Raw genomic sequence first — 12,755 nt, 5'->3', positions numbered from 1 at the left:
CGTGTTGAATGTTTTATCTTTCATTATTAATATTGGTTCACATAGAGCTCTCACACAAGTCAACGATCTGATTGGAGACCTGATTGGAGACGTCCAGCTCTCTCCTCCTCCTTCGATAGCATTTGCAAATAAATTTGCATTGTCGCAACAGTCTCTTACCATTGATTTCTCGCTGGCAGTGGCCATTGGTTTATACTGGAATTTGAGTGGTACTACGCCTCCCAAGATCCAAGTTCTTTTCGCACTTGTCCAGCGGAGGTCTGGCCATTTCTCCATCCTCGGTCTTTCCATCCTCCTTGACCCTTCTCAGCTCTTTGTTATCACATTATTATTATTATTATTATTATTATTATTATTATTATTATTATTATTATCATGATTGTTATTATTATTATTATTATGAATATTTTACTATTATATATATATATATATATAAATATATATATCCAGAAATTCAGTAGTTTAAATGTAATGTGCACATAAATCAAGCTACTTGTTTCTTAGTCCCAAATAGGTTTATGCTTTGTTTAGGATGAAGTAAAGTAAAAAAGAAAAAAAAAACAAATGTAACTTAGCGTGTTGAATGTTTTATCTTTTATTATTATTATTATTATTATTATTATTTTTTTTTTATTATTATTATTATTATTATGAATATTTTATTATTATTATTATTATTATTATGAATATTTTACTGTTATATATAATGGGCTTTCTCGTCGTGTTCGACGCATGAGGGTCAAAATTTCGCTCTGTTTCACTCTGCCTTCAATACTTGTGCCGCATGTGTGACACGAGTCCAGCTCTGCCCCCACAAACCAAGCCGCACAACTCACAGGATACAGACTGGGAAGATGTTGTTCCTACTCTTGCTCTACGAAGATTTGTTTGATTCGTAGCCGTGTGTCAATGCATGTGTTAATGCCCGCAAAACATTTTTCCCTCCACTATTTTCTATCCGCAGCATCTTCTTCAAATGCTTAAGATTGTCTTTCAGCTTATCTCTGTTCCTCAGAAATGGACGACCCACATTTCGATTACCCTTTTTCAGTTGACTGTATGCTAGTTGCTTAGGAAGACAGTTTTCATCCATGCGAACAAGGTGGCCAGCCCACCGAAGCTGAGACTTCACCAGGAAGGCCTCAATACTTAAAATGTCGCACCTAGCAAACAATCCCAAGTTAGGGGCCTTGTTTTTCCATGTTAATCCACATATACTGCGAAGGCAACACTTATGGAATGTATCCAGTTGCTCAATCTGCCTTCAGTATGGGGTCCAGGCTTCCGATCCATATAGGAGCATCGAAACAATAACTGCACGATAAACTGAGGTTTTGGTCTTTAAAGTCAAACCTCTTTCGTTCCATACTCTTCACCGCAGTTTGCCGAAGTCATCAGTCGCCTTTGAAATTCTGCTCAATATCTCATCATCAAGCGATGCTGACGAATTCACCTTACTTCCGAGATATGCAAAGGATTTAGCATACTTTGGAGGCTGTCTATTCACTTAGATTTTCTGAGGCGGTTCCACATATTCTGGTCTCCGAATATTCACCCCACCTTGCTGCAACGGGGTGGGCTTTGGTTAGTAGATAACTTCTGTCTTTTTAACACTAATCGTCAAAAAAATATAGAGCCAATACATTACAAATAAATGTTACTACAGGCGCAAAATTACTCTTGTTGGATAAGTTTGTAACTACCTTAGAAATAAAACAATTTATTTTATTAAACAAAAATAGAAAAATACATTTTCATATCCAAAAATAAAAACTGCTAGTTTCACAGTTACTGTTACAAAGACAATTTGTCGTTGTAAGCAACGAGGCAATACGTAGAAGGAAAAAACAATGAAACTCTTAACTTGTGTGGAGAATCCTTCTCAGCTTTTCTCGGCAAACTGGAGTTGCAACGTATTGCCTCGTTGCTTACAACGACAAAATATGAAATATCGAACATTTTCTTTTAATTAAAATGTAAGTGGAAGCACATAACAGTTACAAAATACAATCCTCTTCCCATGTTAAGAATGGCTTTCAAAATAATAAAGCTATTATTTCAGCACGGTAACAGACGTGCATAAATACCCTATCAATTATCGAACTTTTTTTTTAAATTAAAATGTAAGTGGAAGCACATAACAGTTACAAAATACACTCCTCTTCCCATGTTAAGAATGACTTTCAAAATAATAAAGTTATTATTTCAGCACGGTAACAGACGTGCATAAATACCCTATCAAATATAGAACTTTTTTTTAATTAAAATGTAAGTGGAAGCACAGAACAGTTACAAAATACACTCCTCTTCCCATGTTAAGAATGGCTTTCAAAATAATAAAGTTATTATTTCAGCACGGTAACAGAGTGCATAAATACCCTATCAAATATAGAACTTTTTTTTATTATTTAAAATGTAAGTGGAAGCATAGAACAGTTACAAAATACACTCCCCTTCCCATGTTAAGAATGGCTTTCAAAATAATAAAGCTATTATTTCAGCACGGTAACAGACGTGCATAAATACCCTATCAAATATCGAACATTTTTTTAAAAATTAAAATGTAAGTGGAAGCACAGAACAGTTACAAAATACACTCCTCTTCCCATGTTAAGAATGGCTTTCAAAATAATAAAGTTATTATTTCAGCACGGTAACAGAGTGCATAAATACCCTATCAAATATAGAACTCTTTTTTATTATTTAAAATGTAAGTGGAAGCATAGAACAGTCACAAAATACACTCCCCTTCCCATGTTAAGAATGGCTTTCAAAATAATAAAGTTATTATTTCAGCACGGTAATAGAGTGCATAAATACCCTATCAAATATCGAACTTTTTTTTATTATTTAAAATGTAAGTGGAAGCACAGAACAGTTACAAAATACACTCCTCTTCCCATGTTAAGAATGGCTTTCAAAATAATAAAGTTATTATTTCAGCACGGTAACAGAGTGCATAAATACCCTATCAAATATAGACCTTTTTTTTTATTATTTAAAATGTAAGTGGAAGCATAGAACAGTTACAAAATACACTCCCCTTCCCATGTTAAGAATGGCTTTCAAAATAATAAAGCTATTATTTCAACACGGTAACAGACGTGCATAAATACCCTATCAAATATCGAACATTTTTTTTAAATTAAAATGTAAGTGGAAGCACAGAACAGTTACAAAATACAATCCTCTTCCCATGTTAAGAATGGCTTTCAAAATAATAAAGTTATTATTTCAACACGGTAACAGACGTAAATAAATACCCTATCAAATATCGAACATTTTTTTTAATTAAAATGTAAGTGGAAGCACATAACAGTTACAAAATACAATCCTCTTCCCATGTTAAGAATGGCTTTCAAAATAATAAAGCTATTATTTCAGCACGGTAACAGACGTGCGTAAATACCCTATCAAATATCGAACATTTTTTTTTTAATTAAAATGTGAGTGGAAGCACAGAACAGTTACAAAATACACTCCTCTTCCCATGTTAAGAATGACTTTCAAAATAATAAAGTTATTATTTCAGCACGGTAACAGACGTGCATTAAATACCCTATCAAATATCGAACATTTTCTTTTTTTGCTCAGTTGTGTAATTCAACCAACTTCAAATTAAATTATTGTGTTTTTATGATAATTATTATTATTTTCCCAGAAAGCATAAGTTTTACTTTAAAAAAACACAGTTTTTACAAAAATCTTTATCAGATTGAAAAATATATTTTAGAAGTTTTTTTTTTTAATAGAAGATTAATATTTTTTAAAAAAATTAGATTGCAATAAAAATAAACTTTTTAAAAAATTATTTTAGTCATTGGATGTATTTTTTTAAGTGTATAAAAACAACAACAAAAAAATAATAATAACTTACCGTTCATTTCTGGAATGCAATACAAACAAAAACCAACGGAATAAATTCGTGTTTGCTTTATGTGTTCAAACAGAAAATTTGTTTTGTTTTTCTTTTAAATTGATACAACTTTTGTTTTGTGTGTCCAATTCATTAAGAAATAAAATATATGAAAATATAAAAGAATCAAAATTAAAAGATGGAAAACACGATTTAAGCATGAAATTATTTAAAAAGAAAATCAGGTGCTAAACAATAATGAATTTAGATAATCGTAACACGGTGTAATCATTATTCCGTTCCTCATGAAAAAACGTCCGTTCTTTATTTCAGTGGCATTTACTTCTCTCCCACTGCAAGATCTCTGACATCAGGGTCAGAAAGTTGGATTGAGAAGTGCTGAAGTGGAGGGGTATTCTGATCTGCAAAAAGTGCCAGGGCAGCCCCGTCGGTATTCCCCCGTAGGACGCCTTAATTAACCCCTTCACAAAGAGAGAAGGCAAAGCCTGAGATGGCGAGCCTCATAGAACTGCAGAGAACTTTGCTCCCACCGTAAAATTAACACCGGATCATTACAGAAATGGTATAATCTCTGTTGATTTGGGAGATCATACGAAATGTCGAATTTGTTTTGATATCGAGTTTAAATTATATTTGTCAATGCTTAAAGCTTGTTGGGATTTCTTTTGTAAATTTCTCTCTTGTGTGTCTAATTCAGTAAATATATATTTATAAGGGTACTCTGATCTGAAAAATATACCAGGGCAGCCCCGTCGGTATTCCCCGTTAGGACGCCTTAATTAACCCCTTCACAAAGAGAGAAGGCAAAGCCTGGGATGGCGAACCTCCTAGAACTGCAGAGCACTTTACTCCCACTGCAAAATTAAGGGACCGGATCGTTACAGGAATCGTATAATCTCTGTTGATTTGGGAGATCATCCGAAATGTCGAAATTGTTTTGATATCGAGTTTAAATTATATTTGTCAATGCTTAAAGCTTGTTGGGATTTCTTTTGTAAATTTCTCTCTTGTGTGTCTAATTCAGTAAAAAAAATTAAAATATATCAAAAAATTAAAACCAGGTTATGTTGTTTACTTTTTCAGACTGACGATTTTATTATGATTTAAATCAGTCGAACTTAACATCCAAGATGAGAACAACATTGCAATCAAAGGAGCATCACTAGCAGTATCAGAATTTTTGTAGGAATTTTTGACACCCCTAACACGAAACTGCGAATACAATATAAAAATCTCGTAATTTCTCTGTTAAAAGTGGGTTATTTATTTTCTTTATGGATTATACTTCCAAAATAAACTATTACAGTTGTTTTAAAAGTAATAAAAATATTTTTATTTTTTTTTTAAAACAGTAATGAATTTTCCGAACTCAATATTTTTCAATTTTTAAACTCAATATTTTTAAATTTTTAAATTTTAAAAATCTATCAAAATTTTTCTATTGATTCTATTTTTACGATATTTTCAGGGTCAATGTGAAATTTTATGTTCTTTCCAATAAACCGAATATAATATTTTAGACAAACGTTTTTTTTAAATTCACGCCCCCCCATTTTCACGCCCCCCCATTTTCACGCCCCCCCCATTTTGAAATGTCTATTAAAAAGTAAATAATTAATTTATGTTTAATAGGTTTATATATCACAAATTGAAGAGAAAAGGTCAATAAATAATATATTCAAATTTAAAACAAAAAAAAAAAATCAGTTTTTTAGAAATTTACCTGTAAAGTCCGAAGTTTAAAACCTTATTTTATAAGAACACATTTTTTCTTTTTGTCTTTTTTTTTTTTTTTTAATGAAACCTTGGTCCTTGCTCCTTTAATTGAAAAAAAAATTAGGGCTTGAATTACATTTTTCGAGGAGTTATAAGCTTAGAAAGATAGGGGGTCGAATAATTTACGCCTCTCATTTTGAAATGTCTATTAAAAAGTAAATAATTAATTTATGTTTAATAGGTTTATATATCACAAATTGAAGAGAAAAGGTCAATAAATAATATATTCAAATTTAAAACAAAAAAAAAAATCAGTTTTTTAGAAATTTACCTGTAAAGTCCGAAGTTTAAAACCTTTTTTAAAAAAAAAAAAACACATTGTTTTGTTTTTTTTTTTTTTAAATAAAACCTTGGTCCTTACTCCTTTAATTGAAAAAAAAAATTAGGGCTTGAATTACATTTTTCGAGGAGTTATAAGCTTGGAAAGATGGGGTGGAATTATTCACTATTTTCACGAAATTTCTGACACTGCTAGAGCATCACTCCCAAGAGTTATCTACAATTAGAGGATATTGTGTTATGAGCTAGTTTTCTCGCATTCTAACATATTTACAACATCATTCAAGATGAGAACAGTAGAGCGATAGGTGTATCAGAAGCGGCCATTAAAAATGCGTGATAAGAACTTTAATAATTCAAATTACTATCTTTCGAAGCTAATAAATACTTGAAAAATGTCATTCAAACCCTATTTTTTTTTCAATTAAAGGAGCAAAGACCACCTTTAACAAAAATAACAGGTTTAATAGCAAATAATGCTATATTTGTTTTTTTAAAATCGGTTTTCTTTAAAATAGATTTAAAGAAAATCAACGAAATTTTACTTACTTCGATTATAAAAAATATAAATTAAAAATCACTTACCTATAAAAAGTACTATTCAATGGGTACTTCCATTCTTCATTGTTAAGAATTTATCCATATTTATATTCAATGTCCTTTTTAGATAAAATGCTTATTTAAGCAAGTATTCCAAAAAACGCACGATTAGATGTGTCTTACAGTTAAAATAAAGGGAGATAACTGTTTGCTTTTCTTGACGTTGTATCTTCGGTGGCGCTAAGCGTCACAATTAATGTATCTTTCTATTGTGTGCTGTAAACCAAAATTAGTATTTTGGGGCCACCGTAGCAGAAAACTGAACACATTCATTTAATAGTTTTTGCCGTTTAAAAACAAACACACTCTACCGATTTTTTTAATTCTCTTAATGAAATACGTGAGTTTTTATGATTATATTTTATTTCTACTTTATCGAGTGATTTTTTTAATATCTAAAAAAAGAAAACACTGAATGAAATAGAAAAAATTCTCGTCAGCGTCCAATATTTACTTGAGAATGTAAGCGTCACATGAGCTTTCACTTTAAAAAAATCAACCTGGTTTTGAAAAAAAAACAGGGTTTACACTTTGGACTTTATAGGTAAATTTCCAAAAAACACTTCTTTTTTTCTTTCAAATTAGAATATTTTATGTATTGATCTTTATCTTCAATTTGTGATATATAAAACTTTGGTGCGTAAATTAATTATATACATTTTAATAGACATTTCGAAATGAGAAGGGTGGATTAAAAAACACAACTTTTGTCTAAACTATTATATTGGTATCATTGGAAAGAGCATAAAGTTTCACATTGACCCTGAAAATATCCTAAACATTTAACCAATAGAAAAATTTTGATAGATTTTTAAATTTTCAAAATTGAAAAAAATTAACTCGTAAAATTTAATTTATTTCATTACGTAAAAAAACATGGCTGCGTGAACGTGCGCAGGGACTTTGTAAACACTGTTTTTTTTTTAATATAAAAAAATAATATTTCTATTTTTTTTTTAAACAACTTTAATAGCTTATTTTGGAAAGATGTTCCATAAAGAAAATAAACAACCCACCTTTAAAAGAGAAACTACGAGTTTTTTTAAATATTTTATTCGCAGTTTCGTGTTAGCGGTGTCAAATATTCCCTCAAATAGTGATACACCTCGTAGTGCGATTAATTCAAATAATCATCATATAAAAAAATGCAAAACAGAATATTTCGCATAAACAACTCAAATAAGAGGAAATAATTGCACAAACGGTGAAATCAGAAATTTAGGTAATGTATTAATTCAATGTACGAATAAAGCTTAATAAATGCGAAATAAATAAGTATTAATACGAATTAAACGGACACAATTGTTAGGACAGAATCACTGACAATCCGCCATATTCCTGGAGAAAAGATTGACAAAATAGTCTCGAACCTTATGCAACATATTAATGATTAGGGAAATTGGGTTAATTATATGTGATATAGGGTTCGAAATTATTTTGTCAATCTTGTCTCTAGGAATATGGCGGTTGCCAAAGCGCTTTTATTTTGTGAGGCTGAACATTTCACATGGATATTCAACGAAAAAACATGCATTTATTAATTTAAAAAACAAAAACAAATAAAACAAAAACATAATTTTTATGCAATTTTCTTGGTGTTGTGTTGCTACTTGATTGAGCCCTTTGCAGCCGATGTTTATAATATTATGGTGTCTTCATTTAATTTTTTTTTGTACTTCAGTTGAATGAACATGGGAATTTAAATTAGAGAGTAAGAGGAAAGAGGTATGTATTTTTTGGTTGTCTGAGCTCCTCTACTGGCTGCTGAGTCTTTCCTGTCAGGTTTAAATAGTCCTTTAAGCGACATATAGGATAAATCCGCCCTGGTAGCTGACTGGTAATCATCCACGAGAGGAAATAGTCTGTTATGCTGATTGCTACATCACCGCCTACTTCGGCGGAAAGTCGGCAGAGAATAAAGAAACTGTAGCAGTTTCAAGAGAAAAAAAATGCAAATAAGAAGTCTATTCAATTTACAATCTTATTTTCTTTTATAAAAATGTTCTGATCTTTTAATGAAAAAGTTATTATTTTCCAGGGCAAAGGTGTATTGGGGGGGGGAGATAAAGGCAGGAATTTAAGCAAATTTCTTTCTCTTATGTATAGAGTCTACACAACCCCTTGGTCAATGTATCCGTCAACCACTCCCTGTAGTGGTGACGTAATTGCCTTCAAGTGGATTGTTCATTTCATTTGAGTGTTGATGCTGTAGGGCGAATAAGTGGCTATTGTGTTTTTGTATCAGGAAGGGCTCTTGTCACCATGTTAATATTGAACATAACGGTTATTATTTTCTAGTCCGGAATTGTACAAAAGTTCTTTCTCATATTCTCTTTGGCCAGTGTACCCGTCGACCCCCTACGTGTGGTGATGACGTAATTGTCTTCAGATGAATCGTTCACTTCATGTGTATGTTGATGCTGTGTGTATGTAGAAGGAATGTTTTGCTCCTGTGTTTGTGTATTTTTCACCCTATCAATGGTCACTCTTTTTTTACCACTCATGTCAAGTGTGAAAAGTTTGTTAGTGCATGAAAGAACATGATAAGACCCAGTGTAAGGTGGAGTCAGAGGGGTAATTTACGGACTCCTTTCTAAAAAATATGTGAGTCTATGAAGAAATGTCTTTTAAGAGCGAAGATTTTATGGTCTGTTTACTAGTGTGCATCGGCGGGAGCTTCTTGAAATGAGCTCACAGTTTGTCCACATGCTGAGTTGTTTGTTGTTAATTCTTTGCTTTGTTCATTCTATTACGTAACAATCTATGTCATATTATGCTTTATTTAACCTATATTTGTTTTTTCTAAAGTATTAAAAACTATTTGTAACAATTTATTTTGGCTTAGGGTGGGATTCTCAGTGCTAATCAATAGAAACCAATATTAGAATTCTCTGACAGTTTCTTAACTCCTGGTTAATGATCATGTTAATCAGCGTTGATAATAACTGTTCATAGAAATTGTATGTGACAAGGTCGGTAAACGGCTTTATATTGCTCTGTATTTGCTAAGGCACAATCTATGTAATAGGGGATATAAGGATTGTATCGACTTTTACTGGCTTCTGATTATACGACACCTATAGTAGCTAACAGATGAGGATAGCGTCTTTAATTATAAAATGTTTATGCAGGGATTTTGTAATTAATTGAAATAAATCCAACGTTAACAACCTTTATTTCCACGTTAACAACCTTTATTTCCACGTTAACAACCTTTATTTCCAGCTCTGACATTTGAACCTTGTTTTTTTGTCTCGAAGAGATATTCAACATCTACTTGGTCTCTTGTTTATTTACTTATTTTTTTCTAAGTGAGATGGAGCATTCTAGCTGTGGTGCAGCATTCACCTGTGATTTTATATAATTCAACCGAGACCCCTTTTTCTTAATGATACGTTTTTAATGCAATTGTTCGGTAATATGTGAACCATGTAACATGATTACCAGTGTATATTTGACACAAAGTTTTTGATTTTTCCTAAGTATGAATCCTCATACGTATAAATAAACTTGATTTGTTAGAACAAAACTATATACTTTGCAACAAAATATTATTTCTGTCAGTTTTCTATTATTTTCACAACAGAGTGATAAAGAAAAGAAACATTTAAATCAAGTGGTGAAGAATATAGGTTTTCGTCTTTATTTCATATAACTTACAAGAAATCAAGTGGTTTCCTTTAAGAGTAAATATCTGATTTCATTAGGATTAAAATATATACAAGTGAAACATTTATTAAGTGGAGATTTGGCTCTATTTGTATTTCACAACATCTTCGTCTTCTAGTAATTTTGACTTGGAATTTCTTTATATTCATTAGTACATTTGATCTTACAACAATCAATATAATATTTATATTCTTCAGAGAAAATGTTGTTTTTAAACAATTCAGTATTTCCATATATTGTATTATATTCTAAACTTTTGAAAATATATACATTAAGAATAGTTGCCTGCCTTATAATGAATCATTTTATATTTGTTTTATGTAATATTATTTTACTTATAGTTCTCATATGAATAAATGCGAATTCTTAGAATAAAACTCTGCATATATTTTAAAAGAATATACAATTTTCTAATTGTGAGTCTTTTTCATGTGCTTCACTAAACTTAACTTATGAGAAAAAGAATATTCACATATTGTGCAAGAATATGGCTTTTCCCCGGTGTGAGTTCTCATATGACTTATTAAAGTTGATTTTTCAGAACAAGAATATCCACAAACTTCACAAGAATATGGTTTTTCTCCAGTGTGAGTTTTCATATGTCTTACTAATTTTGATTTTTCAGAACAAGAATAATCACAAACTCCACAGGAATGTGGTTTTTCACCAGTATGAGTTTTTATATGTTTAACTAACGATGATTTTTCAGAAAACGAATATCCACACACTTCACAATGATATGGCTTTTCCCCAGTGTGAGTTCTCATATGTTTCACTAAATTGTATTTTTCAGAACAAGAATATCCACACATTTTACAAGAATGTGGCTTTTCTCCAGTGTGAGTTCTCATATGTTTCACTAACGATGATTTTCTCGAACAAGAATAACTACACATTTCACATGAATGTGGCTTTTCTCCAGTGTGAATTCTCATATGTTTCACTAAAGACGATTTATCTGAACAAGAATATCCACAGACTCCACAAGAATGTGGTTTTTCCCCAGTGTGAGTTCTCATATGTTTCATTAACGATGATTTTCCAGAACAAGCATATCCACACACTTCACAAGAATATGGCTTTTCCCCTGTGTGAGTTCTTATATGCGTAAGTAAGTTTGATTTTTCTGAACAAGCATATCCACAAACTTCACAGGAGTGTGGCTTTTCCATAGTGTGAGTTCGTATATGCTTTACTAGATCTGATTTTTGAGAACAAGTATATCCACATGCTTCACAAGAATTTGGCTTTTTCTCGGTGTCGGTTTCCATGTGTGTCCCTTTTATTTTACAGAACAAAGATATCCACGCACTTCACAAGACTGTGGTGTTTTCTAATGTTGCAGAAAGTTTGTTTGCACGAACAAGACTATCTCAAAACTTCAAAAGAATATGACTTTACCCCAATGTTAGGTTTTCTATGTTTAACTTACAATGATTTTTCAGAGGAAATGTTTATATGTTTTACGGGAACATTGCTTTTCTCTGTTTTATTCATCTTATCAGTTTAGACAGGGGATGGAGCATCCTATCAAATGCCAAACAGATACTCCAAATGAGAGCTTTGTAAACTGCTGATATCTCTTTAAGTGCAGTTTTCACATTTGTTTTTTTTATTTTTAATTGTCTTATTTTGAGTGTAAGACTGGGCATTGACTCTAGCCGAGAGCTACTTTCTGGATCCTCACTGTTCCCTTAAATGCAATTGTCTAGATCTCTCTTGCACTTGCTTCACAAACAAATATTGGATAAGTAGGCTTAAAAGTTTTTCTTCAGAAGCCTACTGGAGTTATTGATATCTCTCAAAGATTTCAGTTTCCCTTCATATCATATATTGACCGTTATATCATATATTGACCTTCATATCATATATTGACCTTCATATCATATATTGTAATGATTGATATCTCTCAAAGATTTCAGTTTCCCTTCATATCATATATTGACCTTGAAGTTTCCCTTCATATAATATATTGACCTTGAAGTTTCCCTTCATATCATATATTGACCTTGAAGTTTCCCTTCATATAATATATTGACCTTGAAGTTTCCCTTCATATCATATATTGACCTTGAAGTTTCCCTTCATATCATATATTGACCTTGAAGTTTCCCTTCATATCATATATTGACCTTGAAGTTTCCCTTCATATAATATATTGACCTTGAAGTTTCCCTTCATATCATATATTGACCTTGAAGTTTCGTCCGTTTCTCTCTTTCAGCTGTTTAGACTACCATCATTCGGGACACTCACTTCAAGCAAGGTTACCACTACAGGTTCACATATGTCTCAGTATACCATATTTTACATAAAAAGAATATTTACACATTTCACAAGAATGTGTCTTCTACACGGTGTGAGTTCTAATATGTTCACTAAATGTGATTTTTTTATAAATAAAAATTTGGCTTTTCTCTTCGAGTCTCAATTTGTTATTATATTTTGATTTATTTTAAAATCAAACACATTTTTCACAAAATTTATTATTACCTTCAAGATGTGTTATGTTTTCACATCTATTTCATAAAATTAATAAATACTATTGTCTAGT

The sequence above is a fragment of the Euprymna scolopes genome, chromosome 46 (assembly GCF_053919585.1).
Source record: "Euprymna scolopes isolate OS-2025 chromosome 46, ASM5391958v1, whole genome shotgun sequence".
NCBI lineage: Eukaryota > Metazoa > Mollusca > Cephalopoda > Sepiida > Sepiolidae > Euprymna > Euprymna scolopes.
The sequence above is the reverse complement of the archived record's forward strand: the minus strand, read 5'-3'. Positions refer to the sequence as shown.